Here is an 18,022-nt window from a genome sequence, read left to right as displayed (position 1 = left end):
GCAGGACACGGCCCGAGTGCTGGGGATGGACTCCCAAGGGGAGGGCCCCGTCAGGAGCCTGGCCAAGGTACCGCAGCAGAGCCCCTGCCCGTGGCCTCCAGCACCCCCTTGGCAGGCTGCCGGGTGGGTCCTGCCTACAGGGGAGACGTGGAGTTGTTGGAGGCAGAGACGTGGCTCGGGGTGGTGAGAATCAGGCTGTTCCGGGAGCAGCCCAAGGCTGGGTGGGTGAGGGTGCTGCTGGAGTAGCTGGTGGTGTTGCTCTGCACCCCAGACTGGCACACACGAGAAGCTCCGCAGGGGCAGGTCTTTGCCATCTCTTGGGAAGACACGAGAGAGTGTCCAGGACAGCAGGTCATACGTTGGTTTCCCCTGTGCCCATCCTAGGAGCGGGCAGAGGTGAAGATACGGGTCTGTGCACTGAGAGCCCAGGAGGAGCAGCTGGCGAGAGAGAAAGAGCTGCTGGATGAGGCCTGGCAGGAGCTGAAGGCGGAGAGGGAGGAGGTGAATGGGGCCACGCTGCGCGTCCGGCAGCAGGAGGAGGAGCTGAAAAGCGTGACCAAGGTAAGCGGAGCATCTGCGCTGCCGTTCCCAGCTGCACACGGGCTGGCAGCAAAGCTGGGCTTTCACAGCCCTGCCAAAGCAGGGGCAGAAAGCCTGTCCTGGAAGGGGAAGGAGGGGATGCCCAAAGGAGTCGTGCCCCAGGGAAGCGCGGGTCCCTGTCCCCAGCCTCCCCAGCTGCTCTGCCTTGCAGCTCTCCTCCCAGAAGTATGAGGAAGGGCAGCGAGCCCTGCAGGAGGCACGCAGGGTCGAGTCACAGGACCAGTCGAGGCTGCAGGCCCTGCAGCGGCAGTTGGAGCAGGTCAAGCAGCAGCAAGAGCATCCGCACCAGGCAAATACCCCCTCGCCTTCCCTTGTGGGCCTGGGGCCGCCGTGCCAAGGGCCCGAACCTTTGCCAACAGCTTCTCTCTCTCCCTTTCTCCCCGGGACGGGGCAGGACCAGCTGAGCCCCTGAGAGTGGCTTCTCCAGCATGCTGTGTAAGGCTTTGTGCTTGCTGCTGGTGGGGAGGGACGTGCTGGGGCAGCTGCACTTGTATTCCACTTCTCAGGAGGCTTGGTCTGTTCCTGGGGGCTGTTTTAGTTCCCCTGTATATAAACCTCAGATGGGAGTTGGCCTCCTCGTCCTCTGAAGGAGCTCAGTGAAGCTCTGAGCCAGGGCAGTGCCAGGAGAGGGCAGAGGGGCCAGGAAGGGAGAGGCCGGTGGGTTTAAGCCCATTTGCACTGGGAGCGTGGGGAGGACCCTGCTGCAGGGACACGCAGGCAGCACCCAAAGGGATGCTGTGTCGTCTCCGTCTGCGGTTCCTCTGACGGCGGCAGCCCCACACAATTGGGCTTCTGTTCCAGGCTTTCCACCTCCCATCGGCAGCCCGGGAGGTATCCAAGAACTCCTGGCCAGGGCCAGCTCCGCCGAGCTCAGCACCACCCTGGCGATGATGAATTTCCGAGCCCTGCAGGTGAGTTGGTGGGAGACGGGGGTGGGAAGGGGCTTCAAACCCGCTGGGTGGGAGCAGGGCTGGGTGAAGCCTGATCTGAGCCTGGTAGGAGACAGCCCAGGCTGTGGCTCAGATCATTGCTGAGCTGTGGGGCTGGGAGGGCTTGGAGAAGCCCCGGGCACCTAGAGGAGTGATGGCACAAGCAAGGATGGGTGGATCCTCCTCACAGCTGGTCTCAGGCTGATGGATAATGTCCTCCATGGGGTTGCCCTTGTCCTCGCCCTGTCCCTGGGTGGGAGAAGCCAGCTCTGCTGGCCTCTGGCGTCACGATGTCCCCGTCCTCTCCCGTCAGCCCCCCGATTCCCTGCTGGGCCCTTCCCCAAGCAGGGCTGCTCTTTGAGGCTTCCGCTGTGGGTCTTGCTGAGAGTGTGAGGTTGTGGGCTCCGGGCGGGGGGAGCCCCCACACCCCAGGGGGTACCACGGATGGTAGCTGCCCCCTGCTGACTGCAGGAAGGAGGGTTTGGGATGCTTTCCTCCCTCATGAGTGACACCCGGGACTGTCAGCCCCCTTCTGTGGCACTCTCTGATACCCCTTCCATCCATCCCTCTCTTCTCAGGACCACGCTTACTTAGATAATGAGCAGCTCTTCCTGGAGTCCCTGAAGAAAAGCGTCCTACAATGCTCCTTTTGTGCCAGGCTGAAGGGGTGGCGTCCCCAGGCCGTGCCCAGGGGATGGCTGAGCAATAAACCGATCTTCACACGCTCACCAGAGTTACTGTACTTATTGAGGCCTGGGCGCTCGGGGGACCTTTCCACAAATCAAGGACACCAACAGCAGGTTTTTGTGCTGCTTTTATACACAAAAATCAGAGGCTTTTCCAAATACGCCTATTGGATACGGATTGGTTAGTGATTAACATACTGCATGCTTCTACTACTGCGTGTGCTCAGGGAAAGGGTCTCAACCCGGGCAGCATCTTCTGAACCTGTGTGTGTGTGTGTGGTTTTTAGTATTATAACGAGGGCAGTTCACTTCCAGGACACTCAAAAGTTAGTTTCGTTGCCACGTTAATTAATCGGTTGTTCACTGTGCCAGGTTGTCCAATATTTCATCCCCAGCACAATCCCAGACCTTCTCTTTATGTTCCAGGGTGTTCCACTTGTTTCCTAGGGTTTGGAGATCACGCTCTATCCTGTATGAATTTCTCATCACTAGTGCAGGTTTTCTTGACCACGCTTCAAAGTCCCACTTGCCCGAGCTTCAACCCCTCGGGTGCGGTACCTGTAGCCCCTGGCGCGATCCTGAACCACGGCTACGAGCAGATGTGAAGTGGACTGTGCCAAGAGCCACAGTTTGTCTGGCCTCCATCTCTCTTGCCAGTCAGAGAGGGCATGGAGGTGTTGATTGACAGCCGGCTGAACAGGAGCCAGCAGTGTGCCCAGGTGGCCAAGCAGGCCAATGGCATCCTGGCTTGTATCAGCCATAGCGTGGCCAGCAGGGACAGGGAAGGGATCTGACCCCTGTGCTCGGCACTGGTGAGGCCGCCCCTCGATGAGTGGGTTCAGTTTTGGGCCCCTCACTCCAAAAAGGCCATTGAATGACTCGAGCGTGTCCAGAGAAGGGCAACGGAGCTGGTGCAGGGTCTGGAGCACAGGTCTGATGGGGAGCGGCTGAGGGAACTGGGGGGGTTTAGTGTGGAGAAGAGGAGCTGAGGGGAGACCTCATGGCCCTCTGCAACTCCCTGAAAGGAGGGTGCAGAGAGGGGGGATGAGTCTCTTGAGCCAAGGAACCAGCGCCAGGACAAGAGGGAATGGCCTCAAGCTGCGCCAGGGCAGGGTCAGACTGGCTCTTAGGAAGGATTTCTTTGCAGAAGGGGTTGTTGGGCATTGGAATGGGCTGCCCAGGGCAGCGGGGGAGTCCCCATCCCTGGAGGGGTTGAAGAGTCGGGTTGACCCAGCACTGAGGGATCTGGTGGAGTTCTCCTGCTGTGCTTCGCTGCCCTTGAAGTGTCACAAGTCCTGCCAGCAAACCTGCTCCAGTGTGGTCTTCTCTCTCCATGGCATTGGCTTCCCACAGGGTCTCAACCTGCTTCGGGCATCCCCCTGTTCTGTCGTGGGGTCCTCCCTGGGCTGCAGGTGGAGATCTCCCCCGTTACCCTCCCTGGGTGCAGGGTACTGCTGCCTCACCATGGGCTGCTCGGAGCAAGGGAGAGCTCCAGAGGGACCTGATCATAAAAAATATGAAACTAAAATTAGATGCTTGCATCAGAATGCAAAAAGGAAAAAGAGTTGCTGCTCTGCAGGAGGTGATGGGGAATTGGAATGGCAGTCAGGAGGAATCACTTATTGGGATAATACAGATGAATGGAAAAAAGAAGAAGGGGTGGTGATATCAGTATATACAACGATTACTACCCCCATCCCATGACAGAGAGGTACTTGCAGATCAAACCAGTCTTGTTACATTCAAATAAATTACAGCAGAGGATGTAAGACAGATAGCTGCCGATTTTGGGCCACTGAAAGAAGCTAGAGTTGTGGGTTGGACTGTGGTGCTTTATAGAATCTGCTGCAAACATTTAATAAAGTAGGAATGAAATAGGTAAACTGATTAGCCTTTGTGCTACACCAGCTCTTGGCCAGGTGAATCATTACGCCCCGAGGGATCATTACATGGCCCCCTTGATGACTGCCTCATGCCAAATTGCCCACCAGATAGGTAAGACAAAAATGGTATTGGCAGTGTTAATTAATCCATCAATGGGGAGATGATGGGGGGTCGCTCAGGTGTGGGCAGTCACCCAGTCCTGGTGGAGCACAGGTCGCTCTAGTCCTCTGGCAGCAGCCACGATGAATCACCTTCCTTGTAGCACTGGGGCACCACACTGCATGTTGCAAATGCCCGGGTGGAAGAAAGCAGGGCAAGCTACCTGGGATCAGTGGTGGAAATAATACAGAATATTACTAAGTATTGTGAAGTGGGTTTAGGAGGAAAGGAAGCAAAGGAAAAAAGGGGAAAGTTCCTTATGTGGGCCAAGCAGGAGCAGAGACTTACAGTAACCCAGCAGATGAACAGCAGAGAAGAGGAAGTGTCCAGAGTGGATGAATAGAGAAAGGACAGGTCAAGTAACTGTTGATGACAGGGGTAGGAAAGCAGAAGACATTGATTAAGCCTGTGCAAAGTGGTGGGGAGTAATGAAGTGTTTAATAGAAGATATGGTGAAGTGGAGTGGGAAGAAAACACAGAATAAGCTAGAAAGAGTGATACCACTTGAAGAGAAAAAACTAGACCTAGAGACAGGATTGCCAATTTCCCTTTTTAAAAAAGAATGTATGTATAGAAGAAATTCTGAAGGTATAGTAGACAAGAAAGGAAAGAGAAAGGAAGGTTTGAAACTCTATAGAAACTAAGTGCAATGCACTGAAGCAGTGAAAGCTGAGAGAACTGTAGGGTAAGACTTATGTATGTGGACGTCTGAATGAACAGTAAAACTCATTAAAGCAGAACAGGAGTAATGTTGAAGGAGGTAGAATAAATAAGTGTTGGAGAAGACTTCTATCTGTCTCATAATTTCATTACTGAACCCTGCATTACTCTAAGAGTAAAGATGACATGGTAAAAAAATATATGCAATGAGAATGGTAAAATAAGAATTGTAAAAGTATATACATAAAGGTAACAACGGTAAGATAAACAACATTGTGTGATTCCACTTGTCTGTTACTGATTATTACTTATATATGAATGTTTCCAGGGTGCTTCATCTGGACAGTACTGGAAACTTGTCTTCTCTTGTCACAGGTGAAACTAAGCTGTCAACTCGAAGAGAAAGAAACCATAACATTGCAACTGTGCAGAAGCAAGCAGGCAATTACACTGCAAATAGAAGAACTTAAAAGGCAGCTAGAGGAAGAGATCGAGGTAGTGCCAACTACTGAGCACATGCTAAGGCTTCAAAATATATCAGGGCCTCAGCTCATTTAAAAAATATTTGGAATTCTGTAAGTATTGTCTGCAGTCTAACACAATGAAATTACTACTGGGCAGAATTGTGTACAGCGAGCACTGCGTTTAAACGCTTTGCTAAGGGTGTCCCTGACACCTTAAAAGTGGTTTCACTTTGGGTGAACCTTTTGCATCTTCTTTAACTTTAAAGCTGTGGTCTGTGTGATTTCTTTTGCTTCTATAGCTGTAGGGAAGAAAAGCTACAGCCTATGCCAAGGTGAAAGCATCGCTCTTGGTCTTTTCTAGTGGTAGAGCTGAGAAAAGTTGGTTGCAGCTGAAGATTGCTGCCTGAACAATTATAAACCTCTGGCCCTTTGTCTTCTGCCCACGCTACAGTGACCACATCTTTGGTATGCAAGGTCATGGGGTCACCTGATGGTCACAGCTAACATAAATAAATGATATTATGGGTAATTTTTATGCCAAGAACGCCCTGGCCCACGCTTTGCAGTCAGCTCGGCACGACTGTGACTTGCTCCGGGAACAATATGAGGAGGAGCAGGAAGCCAAGGGGGAGCTGCAGCGTGCCCTGTCCAAGGCCAACAGCGAAGTGGCCCAGTGGAGAACCAAATACGAGACGGATGCTATTCAGCGCACGGAGGAGCTGGAGGAGGCCAAGTACGTGACAGATGAGATGAACTGTCCAGATGTTATGTATGTTGTGCAGAAAATAGACCTGCTTTTAGTAGCCTGACCTAAATTATTTTATTGGCGTTCATATATACACTTAATTAAAAAACTACTTCTGATATTGTACTCATGAAATTATGTACATAATACACTGATTTTTTGAATCATATGCTTGTTTTATTTATATTCCTTAAGGAAAAAACTCTCTCAGAGTCTCCAGGAAGCAGGGCAGCAGGCAGAGACTGTGAATTCAAAGTGTGTCTCCTTGGAGAGGAGTGAGCTGAAGCTGCAGGGGGACGTGGAGGATCTGACTGTGGACATAGAGAGAGAAAACACGTTGGCAGCTGCCTTTGACAAGAAGCAGAAGAACTTTGATAAGGTGATAAGTGATCACAGTATCTTTTAAGTCTAGCTTTCCTGGAAGGCCAAACTAATACTCCCTACTTAAGTCAATACTGAAATCGAGCCTAACAGTTATAAGTTCCTCTAGAGCATGGCAATAGTAATTTGTCCTGTTTTCAGAGTCTGTGGTATTTATCTAGTACAGAAAATGGACACAAGTAAATTAACATTTTCAGTATTATCAGGAAGTGAAACATGATGTCTTTCAGGTTGTGGCAGAAGGGAAGGGAAAGTATGAGGAGAGCCAGCTGGGGTGAGAAGCTCTCTTTAAACAATCATGCTTGCTTTTCAAAGTGAAAAATGCCTATGAGGAAACCTTAGACCAGCTTGAAACAATCAAATGGGAAAACAAGACTCTCAAGTGTAAGTGTTTGGCTCTGATTTCCCATTAGCTGTTCACAGTCCTGCCACAACAAGGCAAGCTCTACAAGCATGCTTGTGTCCACAAGAGGTACACCAAATTACAGGACTCTGTCATTACTATTCTCTCCATTTTAATGAAGAATATAAATGTCTCACCACAAGTTGTCGAGCAAGTTTGTAAAGTGACTAAGTTAATAAAGCAAATGTCCTGGCTCTCCGTTATCTGCTGCAGAGACGTAAGATCAAGGGCGTTTAGGTGCCAGTCCCAGATAAAGGTGGTGCCCTCAAAGGCTGTACAGCTTGCGAAAGTCAATTTTACAGATGCACTGTGAACATATAATGACAAGACCTGTAGTGATACCCTGATGGCCTATGCAGAGACATAAACACATGCAGGTATCTTCCAGGCTCTCTGTAAGGAGGGCTATGAAACCACTCTGATGCCCCTGTGTTTATGAGTTGGCTGTATCTGTTTTTATCTGTACATACATATACAAGCATGGACACATGTACGTATGTGTGTGCGTATGTATATAGCAGGTATACAAAAGAAGTGTTGAACTCAGGCACAAAACATAGAGTTCAGCTTCTCCGGCTACCACAGGCTGATGTCATTCTTGTCTCACAGAAGAAATAGCTGATCTAACTGAGCGAATTACTGAAAATGGCAAAATGAGAGACCTTGAGAAAGCTAAAGAGCAAGCTGAAGTAGAAAACTCTGAGCTGCAGTTAGCTCTGGAAGAGGCAGAGGTGAGTTAGTTTAAATATTACTGGAAAAAGTAGAGACCAGTCTAAACAGCTTTCTATTCTCTCCAGGGCAGTAGTTGCTTGTCACAACAAGCAAGTTGTTTGTGCAAGGTTGATTGTCACAAACTTGAGGAGTGAGTAACATCACAATGATTATGTTCTTTGAAATGTTACATTTGTTTGGTTTTCCCCCTTTTCTTTTAAAGGCAGCTCTTGAACATTAAGAGATCAAAATCCTTGGTGTCAACCAAGAACTGACTTGGATTAAATCAGAAATCATACTGAGAAAGATGAGGAGATATCTAGTTAAAATGAACTGTCAAAGGACTGTGGAGACAATGCAGGGTATTTTGGGTGTTGAGATCAGGAGCAGAAGGGAATTCTTAAGGCTTAAGATGAAGATGGAGGGAGACCTGAATGAAATGGAGGTCCAGCTGAGCCATGACAACCGCGTGGCTGCTGAGACACAGAAACATGTGCATAGCATCCAGGGAGTTCTCAAGGTCTTGTTTTACCTTTCTGGTTGATTTATATTTAAGCAGAGTATCCAAGAAATTCATTAGGACAAAATTGACTCTTCATATTTAGGACACACAGCTGCACTTGGATGATGCTCTCAGGACACAGGAGGACCTGAAGGAGCAGGTGGCCATGGTGGAGCGCAGAGCAAACCTGCTGCAGGCTGAAATTGAGGAGCTACGGGCAGCCCTGTAGCAGATGGAGCGGTCGAGGAAAGTGGCTGAGCAGGAGCTCCTGGATGCAAGTGAGCGTGTGCAGCTCCTCCATACCCAGGTAGTTTGCTTTGCTAAGACAGACATATTTTTGGTCCAGAGATTCACAGAGTAAGAACAAATAGTAATTCATGGTCTCTATGTGTAAGACACTCAAAGCCTCTCTTTTTCTCCTTCATGGAACACCAGCCTTTTCAATACAAAGAAGCAGCTTGAAACTGATATGGCACAAGTCCAAACTGAAATGGAAGATATTACTAATGCAGCAAAAAATGCTGAAAAAGAGCAAAGGAGGCAATCACAGATGTGAGAATGTTACTGTATTTTTCCCTTTGGATTTCCAGGGCTTCCCAGCTACATTGCTGCAGAGTTAATGTCACAAGTTGGACAAAGCAACAATCTGTAGGCCTGGTTGAAGAGGCTACGCGTTGGAGGAGGGTTAGAGCAACACGGAACTTTCCTGCTGATAGATGAGTTATCGGGGCTGTTGTCATCATAATGAACTAAACCCACATTTAGTCAGTCTAAACCAAATAACTTTCATCACTGCTGCATGAAAATGTAAAACACAAAAGAATCCTGTAGTATTGAAACCAGTAGTGTCTAATGTATTTAAATATTTATCTTTTCAAAATCCTATTTAAGAATGTTTCAAATGAGAATTGTGAATTTCCATTCAAAATTGGTGCTATATCCTCCTGTGCAAGGCCAATGAAGCTCAGCCAGGCAATAGGGCTGTTGTATCATGGCACCCAACCTGCTGATGATTTTTGATGCATAGGATCAAAACAAAATCTTAACACTTAAAATCATTATTTGGAGTTAAAATAGAAGGAAAACTTCTCCACTTGCTCATGAAAATTAAAGAAAGATTAGATCATTTGTATTCTGTTTGAATAAAATAGAAATAGAGCATTACAATGAATTATATGCATACACACACACATATATATATAAATTTTCTAATGCCATTTTTTTATTCTCTCATTTTTCAATTTAGGCTTTCTCAGGTATTTTGTTCCCAAAGCAATTTGTTGGATTTTATATTATTTGTAAGTGATGTCACTCAATATTTCACCAAAACGCTTAATTTGATCACGTAGGAAGGAAATGTTTGAGAGCAAAATATATCCTAGATTTGTCTTAAATAACATAGATTGTTTTAAACTATTTTCTGCCTTGTAATACTAGCCATCCAGGCTATTGTGGCAATAACAGGGCATGCACTAAGACACAGCACACAGACTCCATCACACTCCACATGTGCTGTGCAGAGAAGCCTTTCAGCTTTGCTGTGGCTCCTGCCCTGCCCCACGGCACCTGGGTGTCAATGAAGGCCACAGCAATGACCATACAGTGGAACAGAGCATTTACCCTTCCTGTTGTTCCAAGCTCTGCCTGTGAAGCAAGGCGGATTTTTTCCCATCCTTTTTCCTACTATTTTCTATCATGTTTCTGCCACTATCATGTCACAGAAAAAAATGAAGCAGGAAAAGCAGTGGCAGGGATGGTCAGCAGGAACCAGGAAAAGATACTCAGATGGTACACAGCATGCACTGTTCTTTCACATTTTTCCAGTTTCTTGTGTCATTTCCCTTTCAAGGTGGCCATGATGGCAGAAGACCTGAAGAAGGAGCAGGACACCAGCACCCACCTGGAGAGGATGAAGAAGAACCTGGACCAGACAGTGAAGGACCTGCAGCACCGTCTGTCTGTTGGCACTGAAAGGTGGCAAGAAACAAGTCTTGAAGAAGGAGGCCAGAGTGGGTACCAGCACTGAACACAGGTGTCAGAAATACCTTTCTTCTCTGGGTCCCATGTGAGGGCTCAAGCCAAATGTTGGATTAACCAGATCCAAGAGTTAGAATCTGAGCTGGAAGAAGAACATAAGCAGTTCACAGAGGCAAATACAAACAGCATGTCAAAGAGCTTACTTTCCAGGTGGGTATAAATAGAAAGCAATCTCCTGATGTTTTGTCTCCCAAGGACGTATAATTGCACATTCCCTTTCCACAGAATGAAGAACACAGGAAGAACATGATGAAGTTACAAGATCTCGTAGATAAACTGCAGATGAAAATCAAATCCTACAAAAGGCTAAGGCCAACTGTATGAGTTTCACTAAGGCCAAAGGCCGGGTGCTGCCCTTGGGCCACAACAACCCCCAGCATGGCTACAGGCTTGGGGAGGAGTGGCTGGAGAGCTGCCAGTCAGAGAGGGACCTGGGGGGGTTGATTGACAGCCAGCTGAACAGGAGCCAGCAGTGTGCCCAGGTGGCCAAGCAGGCCAATGGCATCCTGGCTTGTATCAGCCATAGCGTGGCCAGCAGGGACAGGGAAGGGATCTTGCCCCTGTGCTCGGCACTGGTGAGGCCGCCCCTCGATGAGTGGGTTCAGTTTTGGGCCCCTCACTCCAAAAAGGCCATTGAATGACTCGAGCGTGTCCAGAGAAGGGCAACGGAGCTGGTGCAGGGTCTGGAGCACAGGTCTGATGGGGAGCGGCTGAGGGAACTGGGGGGGTTTAGTGTGGAGAAGAGGAGGCTGAGGGGAGACCTCATGGCCCTCTGCAACTCCCTGAAAGGAGGGTGCAGAGAGGGGGGATGAGTCTCTTGAGCCAAGGAACCAGCACCAGGACAAGAGGGAATGGCCTCAAGCTGCGCCAGGGCAGGGTCAGACTGGCTCTTAGGAAGTATTTCTTTGCAGAAGGGGTTGTTGGGCGTTGGAATGGGCTGCCCAGGGCAGCGGGGGAGTCCCCATCCCTGGAGGTGTTTAAGAGTAGAGTTGACCCAGCACTGAGGGATTTGGTGTAGTTGTGAACTGTTAATGTTGGGTTGATGGTTGGACTGGAGGATCTTCAAGGTCTTTTCCAACCCAGACAATTCTGTGATTCTGTGAAAAGACAGCTGAGGAAGCTGTGAGTCACTAAACTGAAGCAAATACTTATTTACCATTTTCTAGGACTATCAGTTTAATAGTTGGCTCTGTGCCCCAGCATGTTGCCAGATGGTTTTTAGTACATTTTGTTTTGCCATTTCAGGATGAACAAGCCAATACTAATCTCTCCAGATTCAGAAAAAGGCAGCATAAGCTAGAAGAGGCTGAGGAAAGTGCAGATACTGCTGAGAGTCAAGTAAACAAGCTCAGAGGTAAAACCCTAAAAGTCCCTTCTACAAAGGTAGACCTCTGTTGCAGGAGACAGGTGTGCTATTTGTACTGTTTGCTCGAGCAAGTCAAGCGGTAGATTTGTGCCTTGATGGGGGGTTATAATCATCATTCAGAAAGGACAGTTCTGGAAATAAGGAACTTTGAAGAAAGGCTGAGAGGGTTGGGGTTGTTCAGCCTGAAGAAGGGAAGGCTTCAAGGAAACCTTATTCTAGCCTTTGAATATATAAAGGGGGCTTATAAGAAAGACAGAGAAAAACATTTTACTAGGACCTGGAGCGACAGGACAAGGGGCAATGGTTTTAAACTGAAAGAGGGTAGGATTAGGTTGGAAATAAGGAAGAAATATTTTATGGTGAGGGTGGGGACACACTGGAACAGGTCGTCCAGAGAAGGTGTGGATACCCTATCACTGGAAGTGTTCAAGGCCAGGTTGGACAGGGCTTTGGGCGATCTGATCTAGTGAAAGATGTCTCTGCCCATGGCAGGGTTTTGGATTAGATGATTTTTGAGGGTCCCTTCCAGCAAAAACCATTCTGTGATACTATGATTCTATGACTGGCATTTCAGGCTCTGGTGCTGAGCCTGAGCCTTCTGGCTAGTTTCATCGTATTAGTTTCAGATTTAAGAAACTGCCTCATAAACTGAGCCAACCTAACTCTGAACATTCTTAAAACAACCTTCCTGTGAGCCTTAGGCAGAATTACATTCTGATTGAGAAATTTGTAGCAGTACTGTGTCCTTAGCTGAACTTCCCAGGCACTTGTCTATCTCCAACTCAAGACTGTTTGGTACAAGATCTAGAGCCTATTTTACCTTGTGTGATCTGAGCAGGTGTAACACCTTCTGACTGCACTAGTCTAGCTCAGTTTGTGGTTGGAGGTAAAATACCCTCAGTCCACATTTTGGAAAAATTACTAGTGCCTAGAGCATGTATCTAAGACATGGAGAACCTTGGCTCCAGGATGCCTTCTGCTTATCCACAGCATCCTTCTACTCACACAGCATTTTAACTCTAGAAGAGATGCTATGGAGAACATGCCTTTGCCTGAAGGCTCTGGTCTGAGACTCAATAGACAAAGTTGGTTCTGCCAGAGGCTGGTGTGCAGCTTTCAGTGAGTCACGTAATGCTGTGCTCCAGTAAGAGGCTTTGACTCAGTGCTTCTCAGGGTATCTTGCCAAGACCGCAGGGGAAGTACTTGGAAGTCTGAGTCCAGGTTCCTGAGCAAAGTGTCTAGGTAGGAGATTACCTTATAGAGGGAATGCTGAATCTCTAATTGAATTGAAAGCCCAGACAGGTGCAAGATTTCAGATAACTCCTACTGGGTATCCCCAGGTAAAAGGTTGAACATACTGACTATGTGCAGCTTTCTCTGCAATATGCTATAGTTTTAGATCCTGCTCTGAGGTGCCTGATACTGTGCAGTGTATATGGAGCCTGGGCACCTGGCACGAGTTCTGGATTCTACTCTGGGAGGCCTAAAAATTAAGCATTATAATGCATAAATCTTTGAATAGATCCAGTGGATCAATACATCCTTTTACTCCCTTCCATGCTTTACATTCACTTTTGGAAATGCTGGGATACTCCATGTCCCAGAGGAGGGGGGTGCAGGTTGTTTAAACACTATGGCAGTAAAGTAGCACTTCAGAAAAGCCAACAGATACATTTTTCAGTTTCAATCCATCACTCTGACAGCACGACATTTGATGATGTGTGGTCTTAAACGTTACAGACACCACTACATTGACCTGGGTCCACTTGCACATCCTAGCTGGATGGTGTATTGAGACATGATTTTAGGGACCAAAAGACTCATCTTGACATGTGTGGACTAAACAAAGCCTCTCCTTTCTAGATAGTGTTAAAAAGTGAAAAATGAGCTTCCTCTAGAATAACCAGAACTTGCACAAAGTGTCTTTCCAGCTGTGGATTTGCAGTAGTTAGAGCTACACTGGTAGGAAGTGATCTTCCATTTGCTTACGGACACAAACATTTTCTGTCACTTTGCTGCTGTACCAGTGTAAATAAAGTAGATATCTGCATCTTCCGATGCTCCAAATATTGATGTTGAGATGAGAATAATTTTCTTACTAAGTGTAGTCAAAACTGTGGGTTCAGGTCTTACTGCTGTTATGATCATGTTTAAGCAATTTTGTCCTGACCTTAAAATCTAGGTGTTTTGACAGGCTTCCTCCATACCTTCTGCTGCTTGAAAGCAGATATCCTGACCTTGTTAAATGAATCTGAGAATAAACTGCTGTATGAGCAGATGTAGTATGTCAAACATGCAATGTGAAAAAACTCACCGCCTTCATGCTTAGTTTCACTGCTGTATCTCTGCATGGGAGAACAAGACTGGTACAGCCTGTGAGCCCACAGTCACCTGTGTGCATTACAAGTCAAGTATTTCTAATCTCCTTGTAGTCAAACTGCACCTCACAAGGGGGGCCCACTTCTGAGCTATCCAGTGTTGCATCTCTGAGCAGATGAGACTTAGACTTGCGTGTCTCATATTCTTGTTACATTGGAAATAGTTATCAAGTGGTTTGTAATGTTTGCAACAAAATCTGAGTAGCTGCTAGAAGCTTATCTTCCCGGTGACACTGGGCACAATAATTCTGCTTTGTGTTTCCCAAAGACAAATATGTGTTCAGCTAGTTTGTTATGTATGTGTGGTATAGTTGAAACTGCAGCATCTCAGGTAGTGAGGAAACCCAGACACTTTGGCACTGGTGAAGACTGCTGAGGACATGTGCCTGGCAGCACAGTAAGGGCTAGAGAGGGAATGCAGATATCCCAGTGCTCCGAGAAGATGAATTAGTTTGTGCACAGCACTAGATGCTGGGTCAAATAGGATGCTGACACTGTTGGGAAGTTCCAGCTGACTGCTTCATGTCTGTGTGCCTAGGAAAGGTATATCCAAATGGATCTCACCTTACCTGGCTCCAGGACACAGCCACACCACTGCTCAGGAAGCATTCTGGCCTGCTTCTGCTGTCAGTAACAAGGATGGGAGAGGAGAGACCCAAGATGTTCTGTCACTCCTGTCTGAGAAAGAGTGATGAGCATCACCTCGTTCTGAGTTTTCGACTACAAAGACATTAATAAAACCAGCGGATGCCTGCCACTCCCATGACACCTTTGAAGGTTTCACCAAGTGTGTTTGGTTTGTGTGTGGCGGGGTTTTGGCAGTGGGGGAGTGGGCTACAGTGGTGGCCCCCATAAGAAGCTTCTCAAAGCTCCCCTGCCTCCAAGTCAGACCTGCCTCTGGCCAAATCTGAGCCAATTAGCAACAGTGGCTGTGCCTCTGTGATAACATACTTAAGAAGGGGAACCTGAGAGGAGGAGGAGTTGTGAGGGAAATACCTCTATAAACACCGAGGTCTGCTGAATAAAGGAGGGGGGAAGGTGCGCTGGAGGAAAGGCTTCCCTCAGCCTGTGGTGAGAGGGCTGGCTGTGCCCTTGTAGTCCATGGAGGTCACCAGTGGAGCAGATGCCCACCTGCATCCTGTGGAGAACCCCACGCTGGAGCAGGCAACTGTGCCCAAAGAAAGCCAGGACTCTGTGGGAAGCTCCCACTGTTGTAGTTCTGTGCTGGGAGGACTGCAGCACATGGAAGCGACCCACACTGGAGCAGTTCATGAAGAGCTGCAGCCCCTGGGAAGGACAGATGTTGGAGAAGTCCATGGAGGACTGTCTCCCATGGGAGGGAGCCCACATTGGAGCAGGGGAAGAGTGTGAGGAGTCCTCCCCCTGAGGAGCAAGGGGCGGCAGAGACAACGGGTGATGGACTGACGGCAACCCCAATGAACTGAGTGCCCCCCTGCACCGCTGCAGGGTAGGAGGTAGAGAAACCGGAGTGACGCTGAGCCTGGGAAGAAGGGAGGGATTGGGGGGAAGGGGTTTTTAAGATGTAATGCTTCTCACTGGCCTACTCTGTCTAGAAAATTAAGTGGTGGTGGTGGTGTTCAAATTAGATTGATGTTCTTTTTCTTCCCTTAATGAATCTGTCCTTTGCCTGTGATCATAACTGGTGAGTCATCCCTCCCTGTCCTTGTCTTGATCCGGAGCCTTCTGTTTTATTTTGTCCTCCCCATCCCTGAGGAGGAACAAGTGAGCGAGCAACTGCATTGTGCTCTGCTGTCCTTTGGGCTTAAACCAGGACACCATGGCTCTCTATTAGACCCCCAATTTTTTCCATTCCTCCTCATCCAGTGCACTCACGCTCCTTGGCAAAGAGTCAGGATGGCCCTACCATCATGGTCAATGTCTCTGCCAAATCCTTGCCAGTCCAACATTAACAATGTATGGGCTGCTCCTGTTGAATGGCAGACCTGTTTCTTTTATTGCCACAAAATAATTAGGAGCCTTAATCACTTGTCTGCCACCACACCAGCTCAACAGTTTACTGATTTGTAGCACTGCACCATACCCCTTTGCACTGATGGGGAAGAGTGGCTGGAGAGCTGCCAGTCAGAGAGGGACCTGGGGGGGTGATTGCCAGCTGGCTGAACAGTAGCCAGCAGCGTGCCCAGGTGGCCAAGCAGGCCAATGGCATCCTGGCTTGTATCAGCCATAGCGTGGCCAGCAGGGACAGGGAAGGGATCTGACCCCTGTGCTCGGCACTGGTGAGGCTGCACCTCGATGAGTGGGTTCAGTTTTGGGCCCCTCACTCCAAAAAGGCCATTGAATGACTCGAGCGTGTCCAGAGAAGGGCAACGGAGTTGGTGCAGGGTCTGGAGCACAGGTCTGATGGGGAGCAGCTGAGGGAACTGGGGGGGTTTAGTGTGGAGAAGAGGAGGCTGAGGGGAGACCTCATGGCCCTCTGCAACTCCCTGAAAGGAGGGTGCAGAGAGGGGGGATGAGTCTCTTGAGCCAAGTAATAAGCGATAGGATGAGGTAATGGCCTCAAATTGTACCAGGGAAGGTTTAGACTGGCTCTTAGGAAGTATTTCTTTGCAGAAGGGGTTGTTGGGCGTTGGAATGGGCTGCCCAGGGCAGGGGGGGAGTCCCCATCCCTGGAGGGGTTGAAGAGTCAGGTCGACTTAGCGCTGAGGGATCTGGTGGAGTTGGGAACGGTCAGTGAGAGGTTCATGGTTGGACTGGATGATCTTCAAGGTCTTTTCCAACTGAGATGATTCTGGGATTCTGTGATTCTGTGTGAGATCCTGTGTGCCAGACACACCTGGCCCACCTGACCTGGGATTTGTACTTTGTTGTGCAGCAAGGGAGGTAGAGCTGTGCTATAGATGGGACCCACTGCTGAACACAACCTTGTGCAAACGAACAGTCCCCTGTTGCAGCCTGTTAGTACATCACTTCCTTGCATTGGATAACCTGAAGATTCACATCCCTAGTCCAGTCTGCATGAACTATAAATGGTAGCTCAGTTTGAGAGCAAAAACCTTGAGAGTTCAGTGCCAGAGGTGCTGCCTAGGAACCACTACAGAAACTAAGGTGGCGTGACATGGCTTCCCAGGTTGGCAAAGACCTTGTCATGCCTGCAGAGCACAACAAAGCCCACTGACAGATCAGTCCATCAATCTGTTGTTGCTTGGGCTCCAGGAGATCAAAGGTCTCTAACATTTATCTTTTTTCCACATATTGCAGAATGTTTGAGGTTGAAAGGGATCTCTGGAGGTCATGGGGTCCAAAGCCTCTCCCACCCTGCCGTCACTCCACTCTGCCCCGTAGTAGAAACACAATGTACACACACTTTAGAAAGTGTCTGATATTTAATTTGTTCTAGCAAAAGCTGGTTGCAGTGTATTTTCTAGCACAGATGTTTCTCTCATCATTGACAGTTCTCCCTGCTGTCTGGGCCCTTCTGTTATTCACAAACACAAGCTGAGTTTGTTTGAGGTCTTTAGCCTGCTCTCTAAGAAGGGGCTCACAGGACCCTGCCCTGTTTCTTCCTTTATGTGGCTGCTAATGATCCTGTGATCACTGACTGAATTGACTTGTACTGCAAAGTGGACTCCCAGAGTGTAGGTCTCAGAATCATCGGGGCAGTGTCTGCATTGCTTCCGTGTGTTTTCTAGGCTCTGACCTCTCAACTCCTGGTGGGACATGCTGTTTCGTGTAGGTTCACACAGTAGTTCAGTTATGCCACAAAGAGGAGTCTCTCAGGGGTTCCTTGCTAAATCTAGATCTGATTATTGCTGCTGGAGTTGTTAGAGTGTACCACACAACATAATTTTCTAGGTAGTTTAGTCCACTGGTGAAAGTTTCTTTTTTTTTTTTTCAGCTGCAAGATTTAGAGCATCTGATATTGGGGTAGGAGTTCCGTCAGTTACTCAGTTTCCTTGGCATCCTTTAATAGCTGGAGCATTACAGGATTGCAGGTGAGATGAAAGTTGAGCATCTCGTTTTTATCTCCTGCATTGAGTTGCACCTTCTTGTGTCCTTTCTCAAATCCACACTCTGGGACACTGATGAGTTGCCATGTTTCTGAGTTAGCAAGTCTGTGCAAGCATCACACTTGTAC

General features: G+C 48.3%; 1 pseudogene; it reads left to right on the top strand.

The window, feature by feature from the left end:
* The first annotated feature begins 25 nt into the window (after positions 1-25).
* On the top strand, positions 26-13,322 carry LOC141932965 (uncharacterized; annotated as a pseudogene).
* The last annotated feature ends 4,700 nt before the right edge of the window (positions 13,323-18,022 follow it).

Source organism: Strix aluco, chromosome 21 (genome assembly GCF_031877795.1).
Source record: "Strix aluco isolate bStrAlu1 chromosome 21, bStrAlu1.hap1, whole genome shotgun sequence".
NCBI classification, from domain to species: domain Eukaryota; kingdom Metazoa; phylum Chordata; class Aves; order Strigiformes; family Strigidae; genus Strix; species Strix aluco.
This window is presented reverse-complemented; position numbering and strand designations above follow the sequence as displayed.